Raw genomic sequence first — 13846 nt, 5'->3', positions numbered from 1 at the left:
ATTGTCAATCTTCAACCCTCAATCTCCAATCCTCAATAATCAGTCTCCAATCCTAGATCCTCAATCCCCAATGCTCAATCATTAATCCCCAATTTTCAATCCTCAATCCCCAGTCCTCAATCTTCAATCCTCAGTGCTCAATCCTCAATGCTCAATCCTCAGTCCTCAATCCTCAATCCTCAATCCCCAATTCTCAATCCTCAATCCTCAGTCCTCAGTCCTCAAACCTCAATCCTCAACCCTCAGCCCTCATCCTCAATCGTCAATGCTCAATCCTCAATCCTCAAACTTCAATCCTCAATACTCATTCTTCAATCCTCAATCCTCAATCCTCAATCCTCAATCCTCAATCCTCAGTCCTCAATCCGCAATCCTCAATCTTCAATCCTCGACCCTCAATCCTCAATACTCAATCCTCAATCCTCAGTCCTCAATTCTCAATCTTCAATCCTCAGTCCTCAATCCTCAATCCTCAATCCTCAATCCTCAATATTCAACACACAACCCTCAACCATCAATCCTCAATACTCAACCATCAATCCTCAATTCTCAATACTCAATAGAATATCCTGAATTCTCATGGTTCAATACTCAATCCACAATACTCAATAATCAAACCACAATCCTCAAACATCAATCCACAACACCCAATCCTCAACACTCTGTCCTCTCTCTTCAATCCTCCATCCTCAATCCTCAATCCTCAAGCGTCAATCCTCAATCCTCAATCCTCAATACTCAACCTTCAATCCTCAATCCTCAATCCTCAATTCTCAATCCTCAATCCGCAATCCTCAATCTTCAATCCTCAATACTCAACCTTCAAACCTCAATCCTCAATCCTCAATTCTCAATCCTCAATCCGCAATCCTCAATCTTCAATCCTCAATACTCAATCTTCAAACCTCAATCCTCAATCCCAAAACCCTCAATCCTCAATATTCAAGACACAACCCTCAACCTTCAATCCTCAATACTCAACCATGAATCCTCAATTCTCAATACTCAATAGAATATCCTGAATTCTCAGTCTTCAATACTCAATCCTCAATCTTCAATCTTCAAATCTCAATCCACAAACATCAATTATCATCACTCAACCCTCTACACTCAGTCCACAATCTTCAATCCTCAATCCTCAATCCTCAAGCTTCAATCCTCAATACTCAATCTTCAATCATCAATCCTCAATTCTCAATCCTCAATCCTCAATCCTCAATCGTCAATCATCAATCCAAAATCCTCAATCGTCAACCCTCAATCCTCAATCCTCTATCATCAATCCTCAATCTTCAATCCTCAATACTCAATCTTCAATCCTCAATCCACAATCCTGAATCCACAATCCTCAATCCTCAATCCTTAATCCTCATTCCTCAATCCTCAATCCTCATCCTCATACCTCAAACATCAATACGCAACCCTCAGTCCTCGTTGTCAATCCACAACACTCAATCCTCAACCCTCAATCTTCAATGATTAATACTCAATATTCAATCCTCAATCCTCAATCCTCAATCCTCAATCCTCAATCCTCAATCCTCAATTTTCAATCCTCAATACTCAATCTTCAATCCTCAATCCTCAACCCTCAGACCTCATCCTCAATCCTCAATCCTCAATCCTCAATCCTCAATACTCAATCCTCATTCTTCAATCCTCAATACCCAATCCTCAATCTTCAATCCTCAATACGCAATCCTCAATCCTCAATACTCAATGCTCAATCCTCAATCCTCAATGTTGAATCCGCAATACCCAATCCTCAATCTTCAATCCTCAATCCTCAATCCTCAATCCTCAGTCCTCAATCCTCAATCCTCAGTCCTCAAACCTCAATCCTGAGTCCTCAATCCTGAATCCTCTGTCTTCAGCCCTCAGTCCTCAACAATCAGTTGTCAATCCTCAATCCTCAGTAGAATATCATCAATTCACAGTATTCAATACTCAATACTCAATCTGCAATCTTCAAACCGTAATCCACAAACATCAATTCTCGTCACTCGACCCTCAACACTTAGTCCTCAATCTTCAATCCTCAATCCTCAATCCTCAATCTTCAATCCTCAATACTCAATCTTCAATCCTCAATCCTCAATCCTCAATCCTCAATCCTCATTCTTCAATCCTCAATACCCAATCCTCAATCTTCAATCCTCAATCCTCAATCCTCCATTCTCAATCCCCAATCTTCAATACTCAGACCTCAAACATCAATACACAACCCTCAGTCCTCGTCCTCAATCCACAACCTTCAATGCTCAATCCTCAATCTTCAAACATCAATATTCAATCTTCAATCCTCAATCCTCAATCCTGAATCGTCAATCCTGAATCCTCAATCTTCAGACCTGAGTCCTCAACATTCAGTTGTCAATCCTCAATGCTCATTAGAATATCCTCAATTCACAGTTTTCAATACTCAATCCCCATTCTTCAATCTTCAAATCTCAATCCACAAACATCAATTCTCATCACTCAACCCTCAACATTCAGTCCTCAATCTTCAATCCTCAATCCTCAATCCTCAATCTTCAATCCTCAATACTCAATCTTCAATCCTCAATCCTCAACCCTCAATCCTCAATACTCAATACTCATTCTTCAATCCTCAATACCCAATCCTCAATCTTCAATCCTCAATCCTCAATCCTCCATTCTCAATCCCCAATCTTCAATACTTCTGACCTCAAACATTAATACTCAACCCTCAGTCCTCGTCCTCAATCCACAACCTTCAATCCTCAATCCTCAATCTTCAATCATCAATATTCAATCTTCAATCCTCAATCCTCAACCCTCAATCGTCAATCCTGAATCCTCAATCTTCAGCCCTGAGTCCTCAACATTCAGTTGTCAATCCTCAATCCTCATTAGAATATCCTCAATTCACAGTTTTCAATTCTCAATCCCCATTCTTCAATCTTCAAATCTCAATCCACAAACATCAATTCTCATCACTCAACCCTTAACATTCAGTCCTCAATCTTCAATCCTCAATCCTCAATCCTCAATCTTCAATCCTCAATACTCAATCTTTAATCCTCAATCCTCAATCCTCAATCCTCAATACTCAATACTCAATCCTCAATCCTCAATGTTCAATCCGCTATACCCAATCCTCAATCTTCAATCCTCAATCCTCAATCCTCAATCCTTAGTCCTCAATCCTCAGTCCTCAGTCCTCAATCCTCAACCTTCAATCCTCAATACTCAGTCTTCAATCCTCAATCCTCAATCCTCAATACTCAATCCTCAATACTCATTCTTCAATCCTCAATACCCATTTCTCAATATTCAATCCTCAATCCTCAATCCTCAGTTTTCAATCCTCAGTCCTCAGTCCTCAGTCCTCAAACCTCAATCCTCAACCCTCAGCCCTCATCCTCAATCCTCAATCTTCAATCCTCAATACTCAATCTTCAATACTCAATCCTCAATCCTCAATCCTCAATCCTCATTCTTCAATCCTCAATACCCAATCCTCAATCTTCAATCCTCAGTCCTCAATCCTCCATTCTCAATCCCCAATCTTCAATACTCAGACCTCAAACATCAATACCCAACCCTCAGTCCTCGTCCTCAATCCACAACCTTCAATCCTCAATCCTCAATCCTCAATCCTCAATCCTCAATCCTCAACCTTCAATCCTCAATACTCAGTCTTCAATCCTCAATCCTCAATCCTCAATACTCAATCCTCAATACTCATTCTTCAATCCTCAATACCCAATTCTCAATATTCAATCCTCAATCCTCAATCCTCAGTTCTCAATCCTCAGTCCTCAGTCCTCAGTCCTCAAACCTCAATCCTCAACCCTCAGCCCTCATCCTCAATCCTCAATCCTCAATCCTCAATCCTCAATCCTCAATCCTCATTCTTCATTCCTCAATACTCAATCTGGAATCCTCAATCCTCAGTCCTCAAACCTCAATACTGAATCCTCAATACTCAATCTTCAATCCTCAATCCTCAGTCCTCAATACTCAACCATCAATCCTCAATTCTCAATACTCAATAGAATATCCTGAATTCTCAGGATTCAATACTCAAACCTCAATCCTCAATCCTCAGTCCTCAAACCTCAATTCTGAATCCTCAATACTCAATCTTCAATCCTCAATCCTCAGTCATCAAACCTCAACTCTGAAACCTCAATACTCAATCTTTCAATCCTCAATCCTCAGTCCTCAATACTCAGCCATCAATCCTCAATTCTCAATACTCAATAGAATATCCTGAACTCTCAGGATTCAATACTCAAACCTCAATCCTCAACCCTCAGCCCTCATCCTCCATCCTCAACCCTCAATCCTCAATCCTCAATCTTCAATCCTCAATACTCAATCTTCAATCCTCAATCCTCAGTCATCAATACTCAATCTTCAATACTCGATCCTCAATCCTCAATCCTCAATCTTCAATCATCAATACTCAATCTTCAATCCTCAGTCCTCAATCCTCAATCCTCAATCCTCAAGCCTCAATATCCAATGATCAATCCTCAATCTTCAATACTTAATCCTCAATCCTCAATCCTCAATCCTCAATACTCAACCATCAATCCTCAATTCTCAATACTCAACCCCCAATCCTCAAACCTCAATCCTCAACCGTCAGTCCTCGTCCTCAATCCTCAACGCTCAATCCTCAATCCTCAATCTTCAATCATCAATACTCAATCTTCAATCCTCAGTCCTCAGTCCTTAATCCTCAATCCGCAATCCTCAGACCTCTTTCCTCAAACCACAATCCTCGACCCTCAGACCCCCTCCTCAATTCTCAATCCTCAATCCTCAATCCTCAACTTTCAATCCTCAGTACTCAATCCTCAATCGTCAATACTCAATCCTCAATCCTCAATCCTCAAACCTCAATCCTCAATCCTCATTACTCAAACCTCAATCCTCAACCCTCAGTCCTCATCCTCAATTTTCAATTCTCAAACCTCAATCCTCCATCCTCAATCCTCAATCTTCAATCCTCAATACGCAATCCTCAATCCTCAATACTCAATGCTCAATCCTCAATCCTCAATGTTGAATCCGCAATACCCAATCCTCAATCTTCAATCCTCAATCCTCAATCCTCAATCCTCAGTCCTCAATCCTCAATCCTCAGTCCTCAAACCTCAATCCTGAGTCCTCAATCCTGAATCCTCTGTCTTCAGCCCTCAGTCCTCAACAATCAGTTGTCAATCCTCAATCCTCAGTAGAATATCATCAATTCACAGTATTCAATACTCAATACTCAATCAGCAATCTTCAAACCGTAATCCACAAACATCAATTCTCGTCACTCGACCCTCAACACTTAGTCCTCAATCTTCAATCCTCAATCCTCAATCCTCAATCTTCAATCCTCAATACTCAATCTTCAATCCTCAATCCTCAATCCTCAATCCTGAATCCTCATTCTTCAATCCTCAATACCCAATCCTCAATCTTCAATCCTCAATCCTCAATCCTCCATTCTCAATCCCCAATCTTCAATACTCAGACCTCAAACATCAATACACAACCCTCAGTCCTCGTCCTCAATCCACAACATTCAATGCTCAATCCTCAATCTTCAAACATCAATATTCAATCTTCAATCCTCAATCCTCAATCCTGAATCGTCAATCCTGAATCCTCAATCTTCAGACCTGAGTCCTCAACATTCAGTTGTCAATCCTCAATGCTCATTAGAATATCCTCAATTCACAGTTTTCAATACTCAATCCCCATTCTTCAATCTTCAAATCTCAATCCACAAACATCAATTCTCATCACTCAACCCTTAACATTCAGTCCTCAATCTTCGATCCTCAATCCTCAATCCTCAATCTTCAATCCTCAATACTCAATCTTTAATCCTCGATCCTCAATCCTCAATCCTCAATACTCAATACTCAATCCTCAATCCTCAATGTTCAATCCGCTATACCCAATCCTCAATCTTCAATCCTCAATCCTCAATCCTCAATCCTTAGTCCTCAATCCTCAGTCCTCAGTCCTCAATCCTCAACCTTCAATCCTCAATACTCAGTCTTGAATCCTCAATCCTCAATCCTCAATACTCAATCCTCAATACTCATTCTTCAATCCTCAATACCCATTTCTCAATATTCAATCCTCAATCCTCAATCCTCAGTTTTCAATCCTCAGTCCTCAGTCCTCAGTCCTCAAACCTCAATCCTCAACCCTCAGCCCTCATCCTCAATCCTCAATCTTCAATCCTCAATACTCAATCTTCAATACTCAATCCTCAATCCTCAATCCTCAATCCTCATTCTTCAATCCTCAATACCCAATCCTCAATCTTCAATCCTCAGTCCTCAATCCTCCATTCTCAATCCCCAATCTTCAATACTCAGACCTCAAACATCAATACCCAACCCTCAGTCCTCGTCCTCAATCCACAACCTTCAATCCTCAATCCTCAATCCTCAATCCTCAATCCTCAATCCTCAACCTTCAATCCTCAATACTCAGTCTTCAATCCTCAATCCTCAATCCTCAATACTCAATCCTCAATACTCATTCTTCAATCCTCAATACCCAATTCTCAATATTCAATCCTCAATCCTCAATCCTCAGTTCTCAATCCTCAGTCCTCAGTCCTCAGTCCTCAAACCTCAATCCTCAACCCTCAGCACTCATCCTCAATCCTCAATCCTCAATCCTCAATCCTCAATCCTCAATCCTCATTCTTCATTCCTCAATACTCAATCTGGAATCCTCAATCCTCAGTCCTCAAACCTCAATACTGAATCCTCAATACTCAATCTTCAATCCTCAATCCTCAGTCCTCAATACTCAACCATCAATCCTCAATTCTCAATACTCAATAGAATATCCTGAATTCTCAGGATTCAATACTCAAACCTCAATCCTCAATCCTCAGTCCTCAAACCTCAATTCTGAATCCTCAATACTCAATCTTCAATCCTCAATCCTCAGTCATCAAACCTCAACTCTGAAACCTCAATACTCAATCTTTCAATCCTCAATCCTCAGTCCTCAATACTCAGCCATCAATCCTCAATTCTCAATACTCAATAGAATATCCTGAACTCTCAGGATTCAATACTCAAACCTCAATCCTCAACCCTCAGCCCTCATCCTCCATCCTCAACCCTCAATCCTTAATCCTCAATCTTCAATCCTCAATACTCAATCTTCAATCCTCAATCCTCAGTCATCAATACTCAATCTTCAATACTCGATCCTCAATCCTCAATCCTCAATCTTCAATCATCAATACTCAATCTTCAATCCTCAGTCCTCAATCCTCAATCCTCAATCCTCAAGCCTCAATATCCAATGATCAATCCTCAATCTTCAATACTTAATCCTCAATCCTCAATCCTCAATCCTCAATACTCAACCATCAATCCTCAATTCTCAATACTCAACCCCCAATCCTCAAACCTCAATCCTCAACCGTCAGTCCTCGTCCTCAATCCTCAACGCTCAATCCTCAATCCTCAATCTTCAATCATCAATACTCAATCTTCAATCCTCAGTCCTCAGTCCTTAATCCTCAATCCGCAATCCTCAGACCTCTTTCCTCAAACCACAATCCTCGACCCTCAGACCCACTCCTCAATTCTCAATCCTCAATCCTCAATCCTCAACTTTCAATCCTCAGTACTCAATCCTCAATCGTCAATACTCAATCCTCAATCCTCAATCCTCAAACCTCAATCCTCAATCCTCATTACTCAAACCTCAATCCTCAATCCTCAATCCTCAATCCTCAATCCTCAATCCTCAATCCTCGATCCTCAATCCTCAGTGCTCGATGCTCAACCCTCAATCCTCAAACCTCAATCCTCAACCGTCAGTCCTCGTCCTCAATCCTCAACCCTCAATGCTCAATCCTCAACCTTCAATCATCAATACTCAATCTTCAATCGTCAGTCCTCAATCCTCAATCCTCAATCCTCAAGCCTCAATCTCCAATGATCAATCCTCAGTCTTCAATACTTAATCCTCAATCCTCAATCCTCAATCCTCAATACTCAACCATCAATCCTCAATTCTCAATACTCAATAGAATATCCTGAATTCTCAGGATTCAATACTCAAACCTCAATCCACAACCCTGAGCCCTCATCCTCAATCCTCCACCCTCAATCCTCAATCGTCAATCCTCAATCCCAAATACTGAATGTTCAATCCTCAATCCTCAATACTCAATCTTCAATCCTCAATCTTCAATCCTCAATACTCAATCTTCAATCCACAATCCTCAATCCTCAATCCTCAATCCTCAATCCGCAATCCTCAATCTTCAATCCTCGACCCTCAATCCTCAATACTCAATCCTCAATCCTCAGTCCTCAATTCTCAATCTTCAATCCTCAGTCCTCAATCCTCAATCCTCAATACTCAATCCTCAATATTCAACACACAACCCTCAACCATCAATCCCCAATACTCAACCATCAATCCTCAATTCTCAATACTCAATAGAATATCCTGAATTCTCATGGTTCAATACTCAATCCACAATACTCAATAATCAAACCACAATCCTCAAACATCAATCCACAACACCCAATCCTCAACACTCTGTCCTCTCTCTTCAATCCTCCATCCTCAATCCTCAATCCTCAAGCGTCAATCCTCAATTCTCAATCCTCAATACTCAACCTTCAATCCTCAATCCTCAATCCTCAATTCTCAATCCTCAATCCGCAATCCTCAATCTTCAATCCTCAATACTCAATCTTCAAACCTCAATCCTCAATCCTCAATTCTCAATCCTCAATCCGCAAGCCTCAATCTTCAATCCTCAATACTCAATCTTCAAACCTCAATCCTCAATCCCAAAACCCTCAATCCTCAATATTCAAGACACAACCCTCAACCTTCAATCCTCAATACTCAACCATGAATCCTCAATTCTCAATACTCAATAGAATATCCTGAATTCTCAGTCTTCAATACTCAATCCTCAATTTTCAATCTTCAAATCTCAATCCACAAACATCAATTATCATCACTCAACCCTCTACACTCAGTCCACAATCTTCAATCCTCAATCCTCAATCCTCAAGCTTCAATCCTCAATACTCAATCTTCAATCATCAATCCTCAATTCTCAATCCTCAATCCTCAATCCTCAACCCTCAGTCCTCAATTCTCAATCTTCAATCCTCAATACTCAATCTTCAATTCTCAATCCTCAATCCTCAATGCTCAATCCTCATTGTTCAATCCTCAATACTCAATCTTCAATCCTCAATCCTCAATCCTCAATCCTCATTCCTCAATCCTCAATCCTCAATCCTCAATCCTCAATCCTCAGTCCTCAATACTCAACCCTCACTCCTCAAACCTCAATCCTCAACCGTCAGTCCTCGTCCTCAATCCTCAACCCTCAATCCTCAATCCTCAATCTTCAATCATCAATACTCAACCTTCAACCCTCAATCCCCAGTCCTCAATCCTCAATCCTCAATCCTCAATCCTCAATCCTCAATCCTCAATCCTCAATCCTCAATCCTCGATCCTCAATCCTCAGTCCTCGATACTCAACCCTCAATCCTCAAACCTCAATCCTCAACCGTCAGTCCTCGTCCTCAATCCTCAACCCTCAATGCTCAATCCTCAACCTTCAATCATCAATACTCAATCTTCAATCCTCAGTCCTCAATCCTCAATCCTCAATCCTCAAGCCTCAATCTCCAATGATCAATCCTCAGTCTTCAATACTTAATCCTCAATCCTCAATCCTCAATCCTCAATACTCAACCATCAATCCTCAATTCTCAATACTCAATAGAATATCCTGAATTCTCAGGATTCAATACTCAAACCTCAATCCACAACCCTGAGCCCTCATCCTCAATCCTCCACCCTCAACCTCAATCGTCAATCCTCAATTCCCAATACTGAATGTTCAATCCTCAATCCTCAATACTCAATCTTCAATCCTCAATCTTCAATCCTCAATACTCAATCTTCAATCCACAATCCTCAACCCTCAATCCTCAATCCTCAATCCGCAATCCTCAATCTTCAATCCTCGACCCTCAATCCTCAATACTCAATCCTCACTCCTCAGTCCTCAATTCTCAATCTTCAATCCTCAGTCCTCAATCCTCAATCCACAATCCTCAATCCTCAATATTCAACACACAACCCTCAACCATCAATCCCCAATACTCAACCATCAATCCTCAATTCTCAATACTCAATAGAATATCCTGAATTCTCATGGTTCAATACTCAATCCACAATACTCAATAATCAAACCACAATCCTCAAACATCAATCCACAACACCCAATCCTCAACACTCTGTCCTCTCTCTTCAATCCTCCATCCTCAATCCTCAATCCTCAAGCGTCAATCCTCAATCCTCAATCCTCAATACTCAACCTTCAATCCTCAATCCTCAATCCTCAATTCTCAATCCTCAATCCGCAATCCTCAATCTTCAATCCTCAATACTCAATCTTCAAACCTCAATCCTCAATCCTCAATTCTCAATCCTCAATCCGCAATCCTCAATCTTCAATCCTCAATATTCAATCTTCAAACCTCAATCCTCAATCCCAAAACCCTCAATCCTCAATATTCAAGACACAACCCTCAACCTTCAATCCTCAATACTCAACCATGAATCCTCAATTCTCAATACTCAATAGAATATCCTGAATTCTCAGTCTTCAATACTCAATCCTCAATTTTCAATCTTCAAATCTCAATCCACAAACATCAATTATCATCACTCAACCCTCTACACTCAGTCCACAATCTTCAATCCTCAATCCTCAATCCTCAAGCTTCAATCCTCAATACTCAATCTTCAATCATCAATCCTCAATTCTCAATCCTCAATCCTCAATCCTCAATCGTCAATCATCAATCCAAAATCCTCAATCGCCAACCCTCAATCCTCAATCCTTAGTCCTCAATCCTCAATCCTCAATCCCCAATCCTCAACCTTCAATCCTCAATACTCAGTCTTCAATCCTCAATCCTCAATCCTCAATCCTCAATACTCAATCCTCAATACTCATTCTTCAATCCTCAATACCCATTTCTCAATATTCAATCCTCAATCCTCAATCCTCAGTTTTCAATCCTCAGTCCTCAGTCCTCAGTCCTCAAACCTCAATCCTCAACCCTCAGCCCTCACCCTCAATCCTCAATCTTCAATCCTCAATACTCAATCTTCAATCCTCAATCCTCAATCCTCAATCCTCAATCCTCATTCCTCAATCCTCAATACCCAATCCTCAATCTTCAATCCTCAGTCCTCAATCCTCCATTCTCAATCCCCAATCTTCAATACTCAGACCTCAAACATCAATACTCAACCCTCAGTCCTCGTCCTCAATCCACAACCTTCAATCCTCAATCCTCAATCCTCAATCCTCAATCCTCAATCCTCAACCTTCAATCCTCAATACTCAGTCTTCAATCCTCAATCCTCAATCCTCAATACTCAATCCTCAATACTCACTCTTCAATCCTCAATACCCAATTCTCAATATTCAATCCTCAATCCTCAATCCTCAGTTCTCAATCCTCAGTCCTCAGTCCTCAGTCCTCAAACCTCAATCCTCAACCCTCAGCCCTCATCCTCAATCCTCAGTCCTCAATCCTCATTCTTCATTCCTCAATACTCAATCTGGAATCCTCAATCCTCAGTCCTCAAACCTCAATACTGAATCCTCAATACTCAATCTTCAATCCTCAATCCTCAGTCCTCAATACTCAACCATCAATCCTCAATTCTCAATACTCAATAGAATATCCTGAATTCTCAGGATTCAATACTCAAACCTCAATCCTCAACCCTCAGCCCTCATACTCCCTCCTCAATCCTCAATCCTTAATCCTCAATCTTCAATCCTCAATACTGAATCTTCAATCCTCAATCTTCATTCCTCAATCCTCAATCCTCAATCCTCAGTCATAAATACTCAATCTTCAATACTCGATCCTCAATCCACAATCCTCAATCCTCAATCCTCAATCCTCGATCCTCAATCCTCATTCCTCAATCCTCAATCCTCAATCCTCATACCTCAAACATCAATACTCAACCCTCATTCCCCGTCCTCAAACCACAACACTCAATCCTCAATCCTCAATCTTCAATCATCAATACTCAATTTTCAATCCTCAATCCTCAATCCTCAATCCTCAATCCTGAATCCTCAATCCTCAATCCTCAATCCTCATTCCTCAATACTCAATCTTCAATCCTCAATCCTCAATCCTCAATCCTCAATTCTCAATCCTCAATCCTCAATCCTCATTCTTCAATCCTCAATACCCAATCCTCAATCTTCAATCCTCAATCCTCAATCCTCCATTCTCAATCCCCAATCTTCAATACTCAATACTCAATCTTCAAACCTCAATCCTCAATCCCAAAACCCTCAATCCTCAATATTCAAGACACAACCCTCAACCTTCAATCCTCAATACTCAACCATGAATCCTCAATTCTCAATACTCAATAGAATATCCTGAATTCTCAGCCTTCAATACTCAATCCTCAATTTTCAATCTTCAAATCTCAATCCACAAACATCAATTATCATCACTCAACCCTCTACACTCAGTCCACAATCTTCAATCCTCAATCCTCAATCCTCAAGCTTCAATCCTCAATACTCAATCTTCAATCATCAATCCTCAATTCTCAATCCTCAATCCTCAATCCTCAATCGTCAATCATCAATCCAAAATCCTCAATCGCCAACCCTCAATCCTCAATCCTTAGTCCTCAATCCTCAATCCTCAATCCCCAATCCTCAACCTTCAATCCTCAATACTCAGTCTTCAATCCTCAATCCTCAATCCTCAATACTCAATCCTCAATACTCATTCTTCAATCCTCAATACCCATTTCTCAATATTCAATCCTCAATCCTCAATCCTCAGTTTTCAATCCTCAGCCCTCAGTCCTCAGTCCTCAAACCTCAATCCTCAACCCTCAGCCCTCACCCTCAATCCTCAATCTTCAATCCTCAATACTCAATCTTCAATCCTCAATCCTCAATCCTCAATCCTCAATCCTCATTCTTCAATCCTCAATACCCAATCCTCAATCTTCAATCCTCAGTCCTCAATCCTCCATTCTCAATCCCCAATCTTCAATACTCAGACCTCAAACATCAATACTCAACCCTCAGTCCTCGTCCTCAATCCACAACCTTCAATCCTCAATCCTCAATCCTCAATCCTCAATCCTCAATCCTCAACCTTCAATCCTCAATACTCAGTCTTCAATCCTCAATCCTCAATCCTCAATACTCAATCCTCAATACTCACTCTTCAATCCTCAATACCCAATTCTCAATATTCAATCCTCAATCCTCAATCCTCAGTTCTCAATCCTCAGTCCTCAGTCCTCAGTCCTCAAACCTCAATCCTCAACCCTCAGCCCTCATCCTCAATCCTCAATCCTCAATCCTCATTCTTCATTCCTCAATACTCAATCTGGAATCCTCAATCCTCAGTCCTCAAACCTCAATACTGAATCCTCAATACTCAATCTTCAATCCTCAATCCTCAGTCCTCAATACTCAACCATCAATCCTCAATTCTCAATACTCAATAGAATATCCTGAATTCTCAGGATTCAATACTCAAACCTCAATCCTCAACCCTCAGCCCTCATACTCCCTCCTCAATCCTCAATCCTTAATCCTCAATCTTCAATCCTCAATACTGAATCTTCAATCCTCAATCTTCATTCCTCAATCCTCAATCCTCAATCCTCAGTCATAAATACTCAATCTTCAATACTCGATCCTCAATCCACAATCCTCAATCCTCAATCCTCAATCCTCGATCCTCAATCCTCATTCCTCAATCCTCAATCCTCA

The sequence above is a fragment of the Calliopsis andreniformis genome, unplaced genomic scaffold, assembly GCF_051401765.1.
Source record: "Calliopsis andreniformis isolate RMS-2024a unplaced genomic scaffold, iyCalAndr_principal scaffold0039, whole genome shotgun sequence".
NCBI lineage: Eukaryota > Metazoa > Arthropoda > Insecta > Hymenoptera > Andrenidae > Calliopsis > Calliopsis andreniformis.
The sequence above is the reverse complement of the archived record's forward strand: the minus strand, read 5'-3'. Positions refer to the sequence as shown.